At 32.7% G+C, this 12,757-nt stretch overlaps 1 protein-coding gene across 3 annotated transcripts in view; it reads left to right on the top strand.

Annotated features, from left to right (window-relative positions):
* The window catches only part of 5-ht2b (5-hydroxytryptamine (serotonin) receptor 2B), a 102,156-nt gene that overhangs the window by 39,851 nt on the left and 49,548 nt on the right, over positions 1-12,757 (top strand). The gene's annotated exons all lie outside the window — the stretch shown is intronic.

Raw genomic sequence — 12,757 nt, 5'->3', positions numbered from 1 at the left:
TTTGGAAAGCGCTCGGACCCACAATTTTGTCATACAATATATTTATACAACATATAATTACGAAAATAATATCTTAAAAAGTCTAAATATAGCATAAAGCAATTACTCGCCTTTGAGCTATCGAACTATTGAGAAGATTCTAGAATCTAGCTCAATTTTGTACCTTTAACTTCACACATAAAACTAAACTAAAATAGACCTTATTTATTTTGATACACTTTATATTTTTAAATATTTCGAGAATGTTTTCGATTTAAAATCACAGATTAATAAATAGTGAATTGCAAGGTGACGTTATCAGTTTCCTTTGAGAATAGTGAATACGTCTCTGAGAAGTGAATTAGATAGCTCTGAATAATACGAATGCTTCTATGAACTACTATGTGATTTGTTATAACGCATTATTGTATTATACCGTGGTCATAAATCACTTCTCATTTTCACCGACGACGACATTTTATTACTTGGAATAATATTATTCATAACATAATATAAAAGTGCCATAAATAAATCTCACTAGTTTTTGCTTGAAACACATTAAACCTCTTTACAGAATAGGCAAGATAGAAGATTTTTTTTTTGGAATTATAAATAATTAAATAAGTATCCTAAGTTCTATTCAGCCTATTACCGTCGTTCATAACAAGTTTCAACATTCAATCTTCGTCCGTCGAGTCTTTCAAAGGCGATTAAGTCAAATGAAGGTCTATTATTAATACAATAAGCGTCTTCACACCTTTCAATTATTTTTAAATTGATAAAGAAAGTTATGTATTATCAACGGTGCAAGACTCACACGGTGAAATTAAAAATAATAAAATGCTTATAATTATTTTTATGGTTAATTCTTGTTATGTCAAAGGACACGAGTGATATGTCTGTAAAGGTTCGATAAATTAAAAAAAAATATATATATCATGGTGAGCTATTGTTATTGTTTTATGAACGCGTTCCAATTTCAAATTACCCTGATTTTATTCTAGCTGTCTATCGATGATCATTATCAAATCAAATCAATTTTATTCAAGTAAACTTCACAACGAAGCGTTTTTGAATCGTCGATATTAAAAAACTACCATCGTTTCGGAAAGCAGTCTCCAGCGAGAAGAAACGGCAAGAAACTAGGATAGTTGCTCTTTTCAAATAAACAGATTTACAATGCTGTTTTTTTTACAAAAATTAGTGTCCTGTGATGGAACCCGAGCCTAAATTCAGCCGTTTTATCTAAAAAGTACTCTTTTTAATGAACAATAAGACTTATTTATTAAATTAGTCTTAATAAACTTTTTAAATTTCGTAAATGGTAAATTGGTTACATTTCCCGGTATCTTATTATATATGCGTATACCATTGCCCAAAAACGATCTCTGTACCGTATACAAACGGAAAGTAGGGGTTACAAGTTTATTCTTATTTCTTGTATTAATAGTATGTATATCAGCTTTTATGGAATACTTTTGTATATTCTTCTGTATAAACATTATATTATCATAAATATACTGTGAAGCAGCCGTTAATACACCTATTTCTTTAAATTTTTCGCGTAATGATGTCCTAGAGCTAATATTATAAATAGTTCGGATAGCTCTTTTCTGCAGAATAAATACTATTCAATATCTGCTGCATTACCCTATAACAACATTCCATATGACATAAGACTGTGAAAATTACTAAAATAATCTAGTCTAGCAGTACTTATGTCCGTGAGTTTTCTTATTATTTTTATTGCATAAATGGCACTACTTAGTTTCCCTGCTAGGGCGTACAAATGGGTGCCCCACTGAAGTTTGGAGTCAAGGGTTATTCTTAGAAAGGCCGTCGACTCAACAAATTCAAGCCTTTCATTATTCAAAATGACGGTAGAACAATTTGATTTGACATTTGGCAGAGAAAACAAAATACATTTAGTCTTTTTGGCATTTAGTACCAAATTATTTATGTCAAACCAACCAAGAATTATGAATATGTATACCCTCGTAATTACGGAGACTAGCCAGCACATATTTTATTTTAGTCGAATGCAGAACCAACGCTCGAACCAGTTTTACGCGTTTTTCAAAGCACGCGATAGTAACAATTCCAAATTCTTGACTCCGAACAGTTTCTGAGAAATTCGTTACCAACATCCCAATAGTATAATTTATAATCGGTCATCAGATTGGCTCAAGGTAATCAAGTTATTTTAAAAGAATGCCGTAAAAACACACAATATGTGTTTATCTCTATCGTAATCGTATCCTTTGTCAACTAATGCTAGAATTAACTTCTCATCTTGAAATGGTGGCAGAAATACTAGCTAGCTAGAAAAACTAGGTGGCAGAGCTCAGTGCAGGCCCGTCTGGGTGCCACACATTCATCATCTATTCTACGGACTAATAGCACTATTTTTTAATGTGTTCCAGTTTGAAGATTTAACGAGTTAGAGTACAGGCACAAGCATCTTAGTTCCCAAGACGGCGCTACTATCTATGGGTGGCAGTGGAACCACATACCGTCAGGTGGTCCATTTCCGCCAACCTAAACAATGAACAAAAAAATATAGCAACCTTTTTCCCCGTTAAATAGCAATGTCGATTTTCTCGGCTACAAATGGACCAGCTCCTCACAAGTGGAAGCGATAAAACAGGGCGTTATAGGATATAGAAATACTTACATAATACCTTTTTTTTCACACGGGAAATCTTCAAAAGACACCCGAGTCTTGCTATTACACTTTACTGGACCAATATGTTTCAACTGTAAATTTCGCAAAGATATCATATGGATTTATAAAGGCAAATAATAAAATTTAACAAATCCACTAACAATTGTACCTTGTAACAGTATTTGTACCTTAACTTATGAGCGCAACAAAATAAATAATACAGTGAAAAAAATTAAAATCCACAACAGTGTGATTTTTAACGCATTTTCTGCCTCACACAATCACTCTGTGGTACCGGTTTCCGCTGACGATTAATCCGAACCGATACGACTTGGGAACCTTCAAGTCAGAGTCTACACATTCCTCAAAGGCCAGCAATGCATCTGCAAGCCCCTGGCATTGCAGGGCCGTGGTAGTTATTAACCATAGGGTGAGGCATACATGTTCATAAAATATCATATTCTATCAATATACCAATAAAAATATTATTTTTAATATCCTTTGAGTTCAGACATGACAGACAAGATTGATGAATTTGTTATCCTGTTTGAATGTAAGGAATTACTCTCTAATAATGATATATTTACCTTTGATAAATAAATCCAATTTTCCAAATAATAATAACGAAAGCCGATTGAAAAACTTTGAATAACACAAATTAGTTCTCTTCTTGATTGATAAATATTAGACATTATTCAATCCTATTCTCAAAATGATATCATTCGACGTGGAAATTTATAAATAGAATAATAATTACATTAAATACGTCATAACGAACTAAATAAAATGTAATTCTAAATAAATCAACGATAAAACAGTTTTATGTTAAGGGACTGAATATATAAGCTTAAAAAATTTTGTTACTTAAAATAAAAATTTCTGAGGAAAATTATGAAGCTATTTTGAAATCTGTTACGTGGTAGTTATCCGACGAACTACTAGTTCCACTGAATTTTCATGTGCTTAATTTGTGTTTATATCTCATCTCGCGCTGAGCGGCACAACGATTCTTAGTATTGTTGTGTTCCGGTTTGACGGGTGAGTGAGCCAGTGTAACTACAGGCATAAAGGATATAACACCTTAGTTCCCAAGGTTGTTGGTTACCATTACATTGGTGCCAATTTCTATGGACAGCGGTGACCAACAGTTGGCATATTTGCTCATCCAACGATCCAAAAAACAATAGTATGTCAATATTATCTGGTAGTTTTAGTAACAAAGTATATTTCAGTACGGTTAAAGTGTACACAATGAATATCTACAATGTTTCTAAAGTAAAATGTTAATTCAGTAATTCAATCATTTGTCCTTGTAAATGTAAAAAGCTTGTCACTTGAAATTACTTCTATTACAATGAAATATTGAATACGGAGGCGTATCTAGAGATATACAGAGTAAGTAACGTTTTGAAAATAGAAATTTATTTCTTTTTTAAGATTACATTTGCATTCATTATGCAATTAAAGGCGACTGCGTTAATTAAAAAAATACTTATTATTTTTCTTTTTGATTTGTACTAATGAGTTGTATGAATGAAATATTCACATTTAAGGTTCACTGTGAATATTTCATATACATTAAATTACATGACATTAACAGCCTGTAAATTTCCCACTGCTGGGCTAAGGTCTCCTCTCCCTTTGAGAAGAAGTTTTGGAGCATATTCCGCCACGCTGCTCCAATGCGGGTTGGTGGAATACACATGTGGCAGAATTTAGTTGAAATTAGACACATGCAGGTTTCTTCAGGATGTTTTCCTTCACCGCCGAACACGAGATGAATTATCAACACAAATTAAGCACATGAAAATTCAGTGGTGTATACCTAGGTTTGAACCCGAAATCATTGGTTAAGATGTACGCGTTCTAACCACTGGGCCATCTCGGCTCATATACAATCTATGCTAATATTATAAACGCAAAAGCAACTATGTCTGTTACCTCTTCAACGTTTAAACCGCTGAACCGATATAGATTAAATTTGGAATGGATATAGTTTGAATCCAGGTGAAGGACATAAGCTACTTTTTTTAATTCGGGATTTCGAGGGGGTAGAATGAGGGGTGACTGTTTATGTGCTATAGATAAAGATTTATATATTTCACGCCGCCATAGCTGCAGGTTCAGCTAGTATGAAATAAACCTTCGTTGTTACAATAATTATATTATCCCAGTATATATATTATACCTGTTAATCTATTCATACTTGGTGGTAGGCCTTTGTGCAATCCCGTCTGGGTAGGTAATTAGGTACCACCCACTTATCATCTATTCCATCGCCCAAGAACAATACTCAGTATTGTTGTGTTCCTCCATCCAGAATAACTACTGCACAAGGTACATAACGTCTTAGTTACCAAGATGTATGCTGGTGGTGCTTTGGTGTTGTAAGTAATGGTTAGCGCCAAGGTCTTTGGGTAATGTTGATCACATACTTGGTGGTAGGGCCTGCGTAGGAAGATAGGTGGTGACCACTTACCATCAGGTGGCCCGCCCGCCAAACGATACCATAAAAAAAAAACTTACAAATGGCATACCAGCGCGTATACCTATTGTACAAAAAAAAAAAACCAATCCGTTTAATGTATATTTTCATACAGGTACATTGAAAGCGAAATGTAATTAAATACTGGCGGAATTGTTCTATCTCTAAAGATAAATCTAAGCACCGTGTCAACGTAATTAAATCAGCTGCCTCGAATCTATGCCCTAAACTCGATTTGACATACCCGAATTAATAATGTACAAGTCTATAAAAGATAAATACATTTTGACCTTCTTTTTTCGTCTTTAAAATGCAGAATAAAATCAAATTAACTAATTAGGCTAACATCAGAATGGTCATTGGACGGTAGGCAAAAACGATATAGAAAACAAATGACGGTGCAGGTCAAAACCAAAATAATTAGTCGGATGTAACTGTATCAGTAGGTTTTGGGTATAAAAAAGTAACACTTATTTCAAGGTTGCTTCGAAATCGATCAAAATCGGTTCCATAGTTTCGAAGAACCGTAACAGACGGATAGAGTTACTTTCGAATTAGTAATATTAATATGAATGTAGTAGTTTTTTTCAAGGTCAAATCTGTATTTTTACAATAATGTTGTTCCTGTGTTAAAAAATATCATTACTCTTCGAAATTACGTCTAGAGTTAAAAAAATGTTTCGTCGGACCAATAACAGCGAAACAATATTTGAATTTCATAATTAATTAATATATCTTCCATTAATAATTCCCTACAGAAATGTTATTCGAAATTTGAAATGTTTTACACAACAATTCAACCTACACAATAGGTCACTATTCCGGAATGTAGATTCATTGTCTCTGCCTCAGATTACAAACAGTCGTGTAATATTTTATTTTTATTATTCTTTCTGTGGCTTGTATACTCTGTATCTAAAGGTCTCTTGGTCGCCTAACCACAAATTCATCTAGTGTTCAGGAGTACCGATCCCACATCGTTAGTGTTATGTCGCTGCTTGGGATTTATATATAAAGTTATTTGAGATAAAAGCTTTAATGTCGCTATTCAAGGTTTCCATTGGAACGAAAGACCGAGCTAAGAAATGGACTAAGTTTAACTTTATCATTGTATTAGTAATTTCGTCTCTAATTGTAGTTTTTTTTGTACTTATGTATATGATGTCATCCGGCCGATTTCGGTTATGACGGCTAATCTCATGGGCGATCAACCAACTATGCCGGAAATATACTTGGTGGTAGGGCTTTGTGCAAGCCCGTCTGGGTAGGTACCACCCACTCATCAGATATTCTACCGCCAAATTGTATTTTGGTTTGAAGGGTGAGTGAGCCAGTGTAACTACAGGCACAAGGGACGTAACATGTTGGTTCCCAAGGTTGGTGGCGCATTGGTGATGTAAGGAATGGTTAATATTTCTTTCAACGCCATTGTCTATTGTGGCCCATTTGCTCGTCCGCCTACCGATATCATAAAAAAAAAAATATAGTGCACACGTGTTTGTGTAAACACAGATGCACTCTGTATTCCGTCACTCTCATAATCCAACGGGACAGTAAATTTGACACGAAACGAAACAGTTCAGGCGCAGGGCCAACGTCTTTTCGTCCTTTCTGAGGCACGGCTGTCCACACTTCCAACTCCCAGACTCCGGGTTGTTACTGAGGATTTTTCGAGACACAAAAAATCATTTTTTACCCACCCGACCTGGAATTTAATCATTGAATCCTAAACCTCGCGAACTATGATATTGTATCAAACCGCTAGACCAACGCAATCATAGGGTACATCTATACTTATAAGAAGATTGGAGTGTCTGTCTGTAATATTAAAATAATGTATACATATACCATAATAACATATTTTTGAATTTTTGTCCGTCTGTATGTATGTTTGTTCCGGCCAATCTCTGGAACGGCTGGACAGATTTTAACGGGACATTAACTTTCAGACGGCTGATGTAATAAGGCGTAACTTAGGCTATAACGATTTTTGTATTCACTTCTTTGTAAAATTCAAACGCGCCTGAAATCGGAGCCCTAGTATTTATTATATAATACTGTAGTAAACATTTTTTACTTTTTACTTTTTTACTACAAGAGTAAACTTAATATGGTATCATTATACCAAAGCTTGTCTTTAAATATTATTATACATATAATATGATGATAAGTTATTAATAAAATACAACGGGAGTCGGTTACCGATAACTTAGAATGACACAGTAGTTACTTGGCTCATTTCCAAGTTATACCTTATTACTTTTAAAAAAATCGGTATATGATTAACTATTGATTTTATAGCGGTTTTTTGCTGTAAACTATTTAACAAATCGAGTTTGGTTAGGTAGACAGACGGGCTATCCGGTAAGTGGTCACCGCCTATAGATATTGACGCTATAAGAAATAGAAACCATTCCTTACATCGCTAATGCGTTACCAACCTCGGGTGCTGCTCTGGATCGTTTACTCTTCAAATCGGAACACAACGATACTAATATATTGCTATTGGACTTGCCGCGAGTTACTTGAAAAGTAATTTCAGTTTAATCTTGTATCTTCAAATCACAGTTTAAAAATTGCTTATTTCGTTTTTCTTGGTTATATTGATCACTATTTTGATTTATGTTACAGCGACAACAACCGTACAGTTACTGTTACATTTCGTATATACATATACCAGTATGATATATTATTGAAAATTAAAAAAAGCCTTTCAGTTTCAGTTTGAAGACCTCCGTGGTCGAGCAATGTGTACACCGGTTTTCATGGGTATGCCACGCCGAGGTCCCGGGTTCAATTACCGGCCGAATCGATCTAGAAAAAGTTCATTAGTTTTCTATGTTGTCTTGTCTGGGTCTGGGTGTTTGTGGTGCCGTCGTTACATTACACGTAACTTCTTACATTGGTAATTAGAGTAATGTATGTGATGTTGTCCAATATTTATTTATATATTTATTAATTTATGAAAAAATAAATTCATTGTTCAAAGTAAAACGATGAAAATATTATATTATTAACGGGATAATCTTTTTACTTCGAGTCTTATCTCTTCTACGATTGACGTTTAAACGAGCGGAACCTTCTTTATGAAGTTACACAACACAACTAAGTTTTTTTATGTTATTATATCATTCACATAGCTTTAGTATTAGTGAAGTGAAGGTATGCGAATGAAATTATATTTTACCACAATTAGCAGACAATGTTATATGATTTGATATGGTTTAATTATTCTGGTTTTTAGGGTTAAGTAGCCAAACGAGAAAACGGGATCCTATTACTATGACTCCGCTGTCCGTCTGTCTATCTGTCCGTCTGTCACGACGATGTATCTCATGAACCGTGATAGTTAGACTTATAATGTATTTCTGTTGCCGCTATAACAACAGATTCTAAAAAACAGAATAAAATAAATATTTAAGGGGACTCCCGTACAACAAACGATAATGACAACGGGTAGACGCTTGAAATATATATATATTCACTTTAAAAATAAATAATTAAATTAAAATAAAACAAATATTTAAAGGGGCTCCTAAACAACAAATATGTATTTTTTTTACCTTTTTTGTAGTACGGAACTCTTCGTGCGCGAGTCCGACTCGAAATTGACCAGTTTTTTTTTTTATTTATCAGAATTAATATCTCTATGGCGATGATATAACAATTATTACGTTCCACGAATCCATCAAAACGGACGGTAAATATATGAGTACAATAAACTGTGGTATTATGTGGTAAGTGAAAATACACATCTACATTTAGTAAAGTTATATTTAATTTATTTTAAAATTCGAATTGTAGTTCATTGAACTTTTGACAAACTTTAAGCATCGCATGTCTCAATCAGCTGTTTTGAATAAACAAATTACCGTAACCCATATAAAGGGTACACAATGAATGATGTTTGAAACTTTATACATCCATAACTTAGTAAATTTACCTTAACGCTTACGCCGTCCCGAATATGTCATTTATAATTTATATATAGATTGTAAAATAGGTCACAATCCGAGGACCGAAGCTATAACTTTGGAAGGGTCTGTATGCTACTTCGTCTAAAATTGTTATCGTTAAGTCTTAGGGTGGAAACACACCTAGCAGGAAGTAAATCCGAGATATAAAACGGTAATAAAATATTTTATTTATTAGGAATAAATTTACATAGTGGTAAGGCCTCGAGCCCTTCAGAGTTGGTACCACCAACTCATATTCTACCGCCCAAAAGCAATACTTTTTATTATTTGTCTTTCAGTTGCCTGTGTAACTACAGACACAAGGGTCATGAGATCTTAATCACCATGGTTCCTGGCTCAATGGGCAATTTTTATAGTTGATGGTGACCATTTAGCATCAGTGGCAATTCCCATATAATAAAAAAGGGTAACAAAAGAAAAGGAAATGTTTGATTAGGTGTGCATTTTGGGATGTGTGATTTTGTGATACAAATTTGTGAAAATGATTTTTTTTTTAAATAATCGTGGCTTTTATCATATACCTAATTGGTATTTTTTTATCCTGAGTTGACGTAAATCGGTAGATATTTAGTATTGGTAGATGTTCATTGAGATAAGGTATCCAGAAACACTTCCAGTAAAGGTTTATATGCGTGAACAAGAAATTTGCGGACTTTGTCATTCTGAGCTTAATTCAACAAATTACGTAACGTTTAAAAGTACGAAGAGTCACACCGTCGGTAATTTTATCATATACATAGTTTCAGAGTAGAAAATCATATAATGCTTTTATACAAAATTATATAATTAAATTCACTTTGCTTTTTAATATAAACTAAAAAAACTAATTTAAAATTGAATTAAAACATGCTTTAAACAAACAAACATAATTTTTTTTTTTTAATTTTTACTCGATCCAAAGAGATTACAGATTACGAGTGTAAACATATCCGTTCACCGTCAATAAGTTGCTAAATATAGGAAATAATTAAAACAGTACACTCATCCTTCAAAATAAAAGTAACCCTAAAATAACTGACCATAAGTGTCAATATTAATTACAAGTAACGATGTTGAAAAAGAGTAACTACTGAGTTTCTTGCCGGTTCTTCTCGGTAGAATCTACATTCCGAACCGGTGGTAGCTTTAATTTAAATAGTTTGTTAAATGACGATTCAAAAGTGCTTGTAAAAGCCTACTTGACTAAAGTATTTTTTTATTTTGAATTTTTGATTATTTATTTTATGAAATTATGATGCTGAGATAGTATATATATAAAAAAATAGCTTGTCCGTTTATTCACTTGCATTGTCTTATACAGGAACCTAGTTTAAATAAATATTAATCTACTCCATATGCGGAAATAATATTTAAATTCTACTTTTTTGAACTCATAAGTCCAAAAGCAATATTACGAACTGTCATTGCTTTAAGGCGACACTAATTCCAGCAATATGCTATCGGTCGGAATGTCAAAAATTATTTGATAGCACGCGCTAAAATAACCATGTGCTTCTGAAATAAAAAATTAAAAAGTTAAAAATATCGCGTGAGCGGATATCTCTAGAATATATTAAAAAACTCGCTTCATATAAATTGATTATATGAAGCCGTTGAAGGCGTATTAGTAATAGCTTTTCCAGCTAGTAATACGACGCCGCCCAAATTGTTCTATAACTACTAAATTAAACATGAATTTCGTAGTAAATTTTATGAAATCCATGATATAATGGTTTTTGATACTACACGTGTTTGAGGAAATTCGATATTTGGAATTTGGAAGTTTGGAATAAATCGCAAAAATTCAATACAATTGTTTGACCTTTATTAGAAACCACAAAAGTTACTTTATTTAAGAAATCTCAAACAGCTAAAGAAAAAATAAAACTTTTCTTGATCCGACTCTATATTTCTTTACATAAATTCAAAAGTGATTTGATCATGTCCTATTAAGAGCGCTTTACGAGCGCTTAAAAAAATATTATTCTTGTTTCTTGTATAACATTTTTATTGATATGGACATCTATTGAAGTGCTTTGGGGGTACAACCTACTCATATACTGTTTAACGGCATGACGCTCTCTACTCCCTTAGCTCGAATAAAATATACTTCGTTGCTGTGTATTATTATAATATTAAGATAAATAGATTTATTTTATAAACGAAACTCTATGTTTTGAAGGGTTACTAGTCTATCATAATGCTGCAAACATACTATACTAACTGAACTTTATTTAAGACCCCCACGTGACAACCCGATAAATTGCTCGTATAATATGGACCGTGAATGTTCAAATTGTTCTCGAAGTTTTAGAATAAAAAAAATTTATCTAAATTGACTTATAATAATGATCACATTTCACCTTCATTCAATGTATTTATTTCGTTTAAGAACACCGCCGTTTCTCTTTCAATATTTAAATACATATTTCTAACCGTACACTTACTACACTGTTGTTTACACCTATAAAGACGTATCACTTTGTATGTTACCCAAGTCAGATATTAATTTTAAGTGCTTAGTGAAAAGTTGATGGTGTGACATTTTCCAATAAATAAATAAATAAAATACACGTGTACTTTCTTGTACATATCATCCCTCGCGTGTGTTTAACTAGCGTTAATATATAAATGTATATAATTGTCAGATATTTTTTTTATTATGTGATACTGGTGTCACTGCTAGTACTTTTGGCAGGTGGCCCTGCTCTTCCATAAAACCTGATAAAATTTTATAAAAATCTCGTTTCTTTAATCGGTGGGTGTTTGTGTTTTTGTATGTATTGAGTAGTTAGTAGTAGTTTCTCGGTGAAATAATGATTTTATCATACTCTCTCCGAACCTAAACTATTCCATTTTTTTCAAATAATAAGACCTTTGTAATATTAAAATTGCAACCCATCGCGTTATATGCTTATAGTATGATGGTAAATGGTTTCCTTCTAGATTTTCTTTTACATTACATGATCTAAGATGGCTACAACTTGTGAAGATTTAAACAATGATTACGTTTTCATAGCCAGGAGAACACCATTGACCTTTCGTGTTTTTAACTTAAATTGTGCTTTTAATTCAACTCTACGAACTCTACGGATAAAATTTTGCATGAATAAATAAGGTATATTATTCAACATAAGATAATATAGTTGATAAAAAGCATGGAGATAATACTTGTTGACTTTCAGGCAAGCTATTATATAGATTTGATAGTATTTTACTGACATAACTTTGTATTTCAAATGTTGGAAAAGTGTAACTACTGAAATTCTTGGCGGTTCTTTTCGGTACAATCTACATTCCGAACCGATAACAAATCAAAAGTGCTTGTAAAAGCCTAATTGAATAAAGTATATTTTGATTAAAATTTTTCGGTGATTATAATTATTATTTTTATAATCATCACGTTCATTCACATCATCATTTTCATCACAAACAATAATACGTTTATTGTTTGTGATGATTATCATATACATAGATTTAAATATATAACTTTGTCAGAGTAAAATAAACACATTTTGTATTTGATGTGAATATGTTTATACATGTTTGTACAAGCATACGTGCTTGGGCGAGCGATGCTTTTGAGCACATCGATTCTTGACTATGTGTGTATATTTTATGTGAGCGCACATCGTGTATATATATTTTTCAATGCATAGTATCTTCTCAAAT

Source organism: Vanessa tameamea, chromosome 5, assembly GCF_037043105.1.
Source record: "Vanessa tameamea isolate UH-Manoa-2023 chromosome 5, ilVanTame1 primary haplotype, whole genome shotgun sequence".
NCBI lineage: Eukaryota > Metazoa > Arthropoda > Insecta > Lepidoptera > Nymphalidae > Vanessa > Vanessa tameamea.
This window is presented reverse-complemented; position numbering and strand designations above follow the sequence as displayed.